This window comes from Elephantulus edwardii, unplaced genomic scaffold (assembly GCF_000299155.1).
Source record: "Elephantulus edwardii isolate Elephantulus edwardi_28Jun2011 unplaced genomic scaffold, EleEdw1.0 scaffold00001, whole genome shotgun sequence".
Lineage (NCBI taxonomy): Eukaryota > Metazoa > Chordata > Mammalia > Macroscelidea > Macroscelididae > Elephantulus > Elephantulus edwardii.
In genome coordinates, this window is record NW_006399751.1 from 9,241,592 (window position 1) to 9,250,500 (window position 8,909).

Here is an 8,909-nt window from a genome sequence, read left to right on the forward strand (position 1 = left end):
AAAAAAAAATCCTTGCCTCCAAAGAGCATCCTGGTTTAACCCTCTCTAGGATGAATCTGTTTATTTTCTTGGCAGTCCGTGGTACCCTCAATACTCTTCTCCAGCACCACAGCTCAAAGGCATATTACAAATATTTAAATCAAAGGTTTTCTAGAAATTATAAATCATACTTAAGTATTTTTTTTCTTTTAACCATTAGTATGGTGCCAAGAGACCAGTCCTTGGAGAAGGACATTATCCTCAGAAGGGTGGAAGGACAGAGCAGGAGAGAAGACCCCAGGTGAGATGGAAATGATGCAGTAACTGAGATAACAGGGGTAAGTGTGTCAGAGACTGTGAGACTAGCTCAGGACAGAGCAGGCATCAGAGCTGCTGTACACAGGGTTACTATGAGACACAGATGATCAGATGGCACATAACAACAACAACATAGTGTATTCTGTTGGGTCATTTTTTTTTCTTTTAGAATGGACATAGGCATGTTTTCTTGAACAAATCATTAATATCACAGGCAAATAAGATATTGTTGATGATAACTAGAAAATGGCTGGGCCAATAAATCAACAAAAAAAATCAGAAATTTAAACTGGATTGAGAAGAGATGCTAAAACAAGGTTCATTATTAATGAGGTCAGAACTTGATTGAAAGCAAAAAACACTAGAAATAGGTCTATTTGTGTTTCATTGACTATGCAGAGACCTTCAGCTGTGCAGATTACAAAAAAAAAGTATGGATGACATTGAGAAGAATGTGAGTAACAGGGCATAGGGGAAAGCTAAGGGTCTCCGGTGGGGGTCTTGCATAGAGCGTTGCACTGCTAACCCAAAGGCTACACCTCTTTGGTGGTTCGAAACCACCATCTGCTCCTGGTGAGAAAGATGAACACTCTCCTCCTGCAATTTATAGCCTCAGAAACCCAAGGCAGGGTTCGCTCCGAGTTGGTTCCAACTAAACTGACAGTGATTTGAGTTGTTGGAGAGTTTATACGTAATTTATGTTGCCAACTTTACTCTGTTGACAAAACAGGTGTCACTGGGAGCAGGGATGTAAGAATATTTGTTTGTTGCCCTAATTACTTAATTTGTGCCTCAAGGTGAAGCCATCAGACATTCCAGTGTCTTAGAAAGACTAAATCACGGGGTAAGCAAGAAGCTTTCAGAGCTCATTTTAAAATCCGGCGCTGTAATTCTTCCCTACTAAGGAGTTGTAAAGCCATAATTGGAACTTTCCTCTGAAACTGTAGAAAAAAAGTTGCCTTTGAGGGCTTCTTGAGGCAAAACTTCCACGAAGCTTCAGGGCAGCCCTGGACTCAAAAAAGTTGAATGACGTTCTGACCTGAAAAGAGTCAGAGAGAGATAAAAGGGTCTCTTGACAACCAACTCAGAAAAGGAGGAACGTAGTCTGGGGGCCAGAAATTCATGACCTCTGCACCATCTTTCAATGGCATGTAGTCATTGTATTACATGTGAAACCCGAGAACCATCAGAGGACATTGTTTTCATTCCAGTCCTTCTTTGCTCCAGGCAGTGTTTACCTCACAAAATCTGAGTCCCAATACCTTCATGACAATGACCTTTTCCACACAGCTTTTTCTGTTTTGTTTGTTTTATTGGATACTTCTCAGGGAAAACAAAAGATGTTTTTCTCACTAAAACAGAGACAGACATGGACACACACGCAGACAAAGGAGAAAGAAAGGGGAGGTGTGTGTGTGTGTGTGTGTGTGTATATGCACACAGGCATGTGCTCTCTTTCTCACAAACACACTGTCTCTCTCTCTCTCTCTCTCTCTCACACACACACACACACACACACACTACATTAAAACAAACAAACAAACAAAAACTCAGAGGAATGCTATGGTAACTTACATATTTTGAAGAGACTTCTTAAAAAATATTGTTTCCTCAACAAGATGGATAGAAATGGGCTCAAGTATATAGGAGATGGTGAAGGGGGCTCAAGATAGGGCAAGGTTCAGATCTATTGTCCATAATGTCACTATGAGTCACAGTCAACTTGAATGGAATACAACACAATGACAATAACCTTTACCCTGTGTGTGTGTGTGGGGGGGGTATTCTGTGGAGTGGTCATTTTCACTCTGTGACAGTGAACCTCACCCTTGGCCAGACTGTCTCTAACCCTAAAGAAACTTTATATGCTTTTGTTTAAGTGACAAAAAAACGAAGTTGTTGGTAGGTGACAGGATGCCAGCTCCGAATCATAGTGCCATTTTGTAAAGCAGAATGAAACACTACCTAGCCCGGTGTCACCCTCACAAGCTCTGCTGGGCTGGACCCCAGGGTTGCATCGTCTGTGTATCTGTCTCCTTGCAACTGCGCTGCCAACCCAAAGGCATGTGGTTCAAATCTTGTAGGTGCTCTGTGATCAAAGGATGGGCAGTTAACTTCCTCTGAAAGTCCGCTGGAGGGTCAGCAGTGAGTTGGTTCCAACTCAAAGGCACATGATGGTCACAACATTACCTAGTGTGATGTTCTTCTCCAGGGTCGGCCGTCCCTTCTGATAAAATGCTCAAATTATGGGAGAAAAAAATGTTCATTATCCTTGTATCTAAAGAATAGGCTGGGTGTTCTTTTTTATTCTCTTTTATCCTGATTTATTTACAAAGTTTGAATACATTGTATGTGACAAAAGATCCTTCCCAAGTGGTAAAAAAAGTTGTTTCTTTGACGTCACCAGCCACTCCCTGCGAGAAAGCGGCATCTGTTTCCACAAAGTTCTACCACTTTGGCAATTTTATGAGCAGTTCTATTCTATCCCACAGAGTTGTTGTTGCCACTATTTTCGTGTGTCATCAAATCATACAGGCTCATAGCATGGGAGGAGATCACTCATCTTTCTCCCATGAAGCAACTTGTGGACTCAAACCACCTGCCTTCGGGGTTGCAGCGCAGCTTTTTAGCACCAGGCTACCAGAGTGAGTCAAAATCAAGTTGATGGCTGGTGGGTCAAAAGCCTTACCCACTCACGGTAGGAGACATGTTTCTGTCATTTTCACTTCGATTCCTAAACTTCTTTCATCACTGAATTCTTTCCTCATATTATCTCGTGTCTCACACTTTGCTTTTAAACAATCTCTTTTTGAGATCAGTGCAGGCAGTTCTCAGCCTCCTTCATGTGATTTAATTAGGTTTACATTTTAGTTACAGTGTTTGAGCTAAGCCAAGAACAGAGATATAGGCGGCCTCGAGTCCTTAGGGAGATAAGCTGCTAACAAAAACTTAGTCCCTCTCTGGTGGTTCAAATCCACCAGTAGGACAATGAAAGAAAGACGAACTATGTCCTCCTATATGAAAACCTGGAGAGTCAGCTGGGAGTCACTTCCAACTTGATTGTAATAAGCGTTGTTTTGTTTTGGGGTTGGTTTTGGGGGTGCTTTTTTCCATTTTGAGCACCAGTATATAAAATTCTAGAATGTAAAATTTGTCCTTCTTCACCATTCTACTAAGAATAATTCACCTCAGCTTTTTCTTTTCCTATTAGTATCTTTAAACTTTCACTTTATTCTCTGTTGCTCCGAACACTAGTACAGAGACATCCCTGAACTCTGAGGAGATAAGACAAGAGCTTTTAGGTCCAACATCATTTTTCAAAAGGCCCATTCTACCTCATTTTGAAAGGATTGATTCTATGAATATTGTTCCTAGTTCCTTTCAACACTTTTGTCAGCTATAAAAAAAATCTTTATGGTTCCTGCTTAACTCTTTCAGACCCATTTGAGCATGTGCTAGAAAAAAAGGCACACAGCCCAAGAGGAAACAGCTTCTCTGTGGGCAGCATGAAATTAGATAAGATTGGCAGATAGCACCTCATTTTAATACCTTCCTGGAGCGCATTTCATAGCGCTTATGGTACAATTGTGCATGCAAAACCTCAAAGCCCAGAGCATATATATCAGCAATAATTCCATAGACGCAGGCACTGCCTAACATGCACAGAGTCTTATATTACTTTATCAAACTGTCTTTGTGTAATTAGTCTGTCTGCAGTGCCTGGCGTATAAATTAAGCATCTAATTTATCTTGACTGGCCTCTGGATCACTTGATCGGTGCATTCTACCTCGGTGGCTCTTTAATGAATGCCAAGTACAGCGAAAGACCCTCTGGCAGCAGGGAGTGGGGAGAAGTAGAAACTCCCTTCGAGGTCAGAGGCAGTTTTAGATTTACTCCTCACTGACAAGCCGGGCGGAGTATCTGTCACTCCTTCCAATGACAGTGATCTTCACGAGGACCATAATTGATGTCCCTGGTGGCAGGTGACTTTGTAGTACGGCTGGTAAATAATAAATAACGACAACGCAAGCTGGAAAGTCAGGTCTACTAAATGAAAGAAAATTAAAAGGAAATTATACTTTCCTCCCAATTCAACACCATTTTTCAGAAGCCACTTATCAGTACCACAGAGGTCTGCACAACCATAAGAGGAAAGCGCCACAGCTACTCAATCCTGATAAAAACCCAAATCACTCCTGTAGCCATAATTATTCCTCAAGAGCATTTAATTTGTTGGCTTTTGCATTATTGCTATCAAAACAGAATCTTGCAGCTTTATTGGAATACATAAATCTCTTTGATTTAGGGGTATTTTATCTCTCTCTCTCTCTCTTTTTTTTCTCAGATGAGATTTGAAACAGTGCAGAGTTAAATTTTTATGGAGTGATTTCCGGGGGGAAAAGGCTGACATAATTTTCTTAGCATGGGGCATCACGTTCTGTTGACAACTCAGAAAGTCTGAAGAGAAGATTCTGCTCACTCTGTATCTATCAAGGTCGACTCTCCTTTCTGTAGCTGCAATGTTCACTCAATGCAAACACGGGGGCTCGTGTATCAGGAGGCATATACCACACAAATGGGTGGTCTGTCTTAATGGCAGCATGAATGGTGCTTCCATAGGGGATCAAGGGTCTAGATCATGAGCTGAGACTTAACAGAGTAGGACCTGCAGCTTTGCAATGATGGCCGGGGCCTGGATCTGCTGCCAGACATGTGCTTTGATAACGCACAGCTATTTTGCTTTATAATAAACTTACAGAAGGACTTTGTTTGTGCCCAGTGCTCCTGGGGAGTGATACTCCATTGGTCTGTCTAGGACTCCATGATGCTGCCGAGTATAGGGGGTGGGATCAGATCCTGCATCTCACTTCTGACATTACTCTCACATACATAGCAACCTCACTTGCATTTATATAAGAAAAGTCATTTAAAAAAAAACCCACACACACCACGAAATCTTATGAGCTAGAAAATGATCTCAATTACATGGTTACTTGATGTATCTGTGGGCCATAAGACAGTGTTTTCTAAGGGGAAGTATGCTTATAGTTATGATGCTTGTCACTGAAGGGTGAGTGGGAGGGAGGATTAAAGAGACTCATTGCTAAAAAGACCCTGAGCGTAAGGGTGACACAAAGTGTGGAAATTGATAATGGTGGTGATTGAACAACAGAATGATGATAATTAATATCACTGAATTGCACATGTGAAAATACTGAAGGCGCAAGTTATTTTGTTACATACACTCTTGGCACCATCAGTCAGGAAACCAAAAGATGAAATGCATTGGGGGTCTGCTGTCCAGGACCTCCAAAGTGCTAAAGAGCAATGATGTCTGTCTAGAGACTAAGGTGAGCCTGATCCAGGCCATGGTCTTCACAACTACTTGCTGCTCATCAGAGAACTGGACAATGACTAAGAATGATGGAAGAATGGATGCCTTTGAGCTGTGGTGCTGGAAAAAATTATTGAACATACCATGGGTCACCAGGAGAACAAATAAGTTGCCCTTGGAGAAGGTGAAACCAAGTTTCTTCTTAGTGGCAAGGATTTTGAAACTCCGTATCATATATTTTGAGCGTGTGGCCAGGAGGGACCAGTCCTTGGAGAAAGACATCATGTTTGGAAGGGTGAAGTAACAGCGCAGGAGAGGAAGACCCCAGAGGAGATGGATTGACACAATAACTGGGTCAATGGGATTCAGTGTATCAGAGTCAGTGAGACCGGCTCAGGATAGAGCAGAATGCAGAGCTGTTGTACACAGGGTCACTATGAGTCACAGGTGACTTAATAGCAAATAACAACAACCTTTCTAAGTATGATGCTAGAGTTACTGTATCAGGAATAGTGACCCTACAGGAGAGAGTAAAATTGCCCCAGAGTTTGGCAAGGCTGTCATGCAGGCTTCCACATCTCTCTCCTATGGAATGTGGAAGGTGAACTAAAACTACCAGCCTTTTTGTCAACAGTCTAGGGCTTAATCCACTGTACCACTAGGAGTTCATATGATACTGAAGCAATGTGTTTTCAGACGTGAGCTTTCTTGTATCTAACAGTGCAGTTAGGGGCAAGACTTCTTTAACTATCTCTGAAGGTAACAATATTCTCAAAACTTCACTCACACATCTCGTCTATTACTGCTTTGGACTGAAAAGATCTGTGTTTTCCATTCATTTATGAGCACACTGATGGTAAGTGATGGTACCTGGATCATTGATCTTTGGTTTCTACACTGTCTGAAACATATTGTATCCACCCGGGAGGAGAAGAGAGAACAAAGAAGAAAAAGACAGAGGGGGAAATCCTCTGAAGCTGGCATGTCTAGGGCTACACGAGTTCCTCTGGCCCACCTCCCTTCAGCACATCTGTGGTAGACATCTGTGTGCAGTCTTCCAGGATCCCACCTCAAGGGACCCTGTGGCACGTTTAAGCTTTTCTGCCTTGAGGCTTTCTCCAACGCCAAGTAACTGCTCATTTGGAGACAGATGCATCATGACAGTGTGGGAGCTGAGCAGCTTACTTTAGTCCCTCCGTAGACAATCCTTCACCACTGAAGCCACAGGAGTTGTTGTGTTGACACTGAGCAGTCTAATCATGTGGAGGTGCATTTTTAGAACTAGCCACTGTTCCAAAGAAGGTCACCAATGGGGTTGAGTCCCAGGGGTCCATAATAGTAAATGGTTCAATTGTGTATACTTCACTGCCTTCCTCTTTTCTCTGGAACATTCTCCCTGCTCCTTTGAACTATTTCCTTAAGTAATATTCCAAATAAACTGCTAACATTCAAGCCTTTGTCTCATGTTTGTGGGGAGAGACCAAGCAAATCAAGATGACATTTTAAGTGAAAAGCAGCAGTAATTAGTATTCTTTCATTTTCCTCTCTCACAACATATCTATCTTCAGTGCTCTGTTTTTAATACATATGTATCTCAATAGATGGACATACTAAACTCCATGAACTTTGATAAATGTTGATAGTTGTAGAGGGGCTTCAAGCCTTTTGTTCATAGGGTCGGTACGAGTCATGTTTGACTTGAATGCTATCAACAACAATAGTGCATACACATAATAAACTTGGCTAACACATTCCCTAAAATTGATCTCTTCTCATATTTAAGAAATACTTCTTTGGAGGAGACATTAACACAAAAGGATAGGCTAATAATACCCATTAGTTCTTGACATACTCTGATCATTGGTCCTTCTCTTGTTTTCAGAAATCATGATCACAAATCATGATTAGGTTTATTCTCCAACATTCCTTGCCCATATCTTCCCCATCTTTCTTCCGGAATCCAGGATCTAGTTTTACAGGCTTGAATGCCAGCTGAGCCCGGTTGAATTCTAGCAGTATGGGTGTTACCTGACCTAGGGAGGACATTTTATTTCATAGAATTGATAAAAGTGTATATGTAACTTTAATTTTTCCATCAATGATATTTGTTCAAAGTATTAATTGAAAATAATTTTCTTACTTGGCACCAAAGTTTTAAGACCTATCCATGTGCTTATGATAGGTACACAACGTTTACATTTTTAAATGTATGTTCTCTGACTTTTAAAAATATTTCAAATCATTTAAAAATACATATTCAGGCAAACTATGGTGGCCTAGTGGCAGGAAGCTGCACTGCAATACCAGAGATGTGTGGTTCAAATCCACCAGATGCTCTGTTGGAGGAGGGTCAATCTCTTCCTACACCAGTCAGATCCAATTTGATGGTTGTTGTTGTTGCTATTGTTAAGTGTCATCAAGTGACAGGTGACTCATAGCGACCCTATGAAGGAGAGTCCTCAACACTTGGGTGTCTCTCATCCTCTCTCCCAGTTCATAGGGTTTCCAGAGGCAAGCTATTATGGAAGTGGATGCCACTCCTCCTTCCAAGCTTGTTTTAATTGGGGAGCTCCACCCCACTCTCTGTCCACATTGGGTGACCAACCATTAAAGCATTAGACACATCCATGTCACAGTGTTCAGCCTCACAGCAACCACAAGTGACCACAGTGCAGCAACTTGTACATCAGGGCTATACGACCTAGAGGAATGTCTGAACAAAAACAATGTGGCCCGAGGGCCCTTCAGGGTCTCACCAACCCGGCACACCCAAACGCCAAATGCCCAAAAAGTCCTTCGGCCAGACCCCTAGTTCATCTGGCATGTCCGCTCTGCCGACCCCCATGTGGGGCCCAAAGAACACCAAAATTGCCCGGAGCCCTCAAAACACACACACAAAAATAACATTTTAAACAAAACAAAACCCCACATATTCAGAGAAATTTCTGGTGTAGTGTTTTCTTAGATTATACGTATTCAAAAGTGCTTTATTTTTTTTATTAATTTCAATGAACACCTACAGAGATTTTGGACATCCATTCATTCATTGTTGCACTTTTCTCCCTCCCACCCCCAGTTCGCTCCTCTCCTTGAAAAGCAAAGAAAAAACTCCTTCATTGGTACACAATTCTCCCACCCCCACCCCCACCCCGAGTATACTCCACTCTGCAACCCTCATTCTGGACTCTTATGATAATCATAATGCCCTAAAATATATTACTTTTAAACTGTTCTCTCCCTCATTGGATTCAATGCAGTAAACATAATTTATCCAGT

General features: G+C 41.8%; 1 pseudogene; it reads right to left on the bottom strand.

The window, feature by feature from the left end:
- The window catches only part of LOC102859196, a 56,028-nt pseudogene extending 47,550 nt beyond the window's left edge, over positions 1-8,478 (bottom strand).
- Between the last annotated feature and the right edge of the window lie 431 nt (positions 8,479-8,909).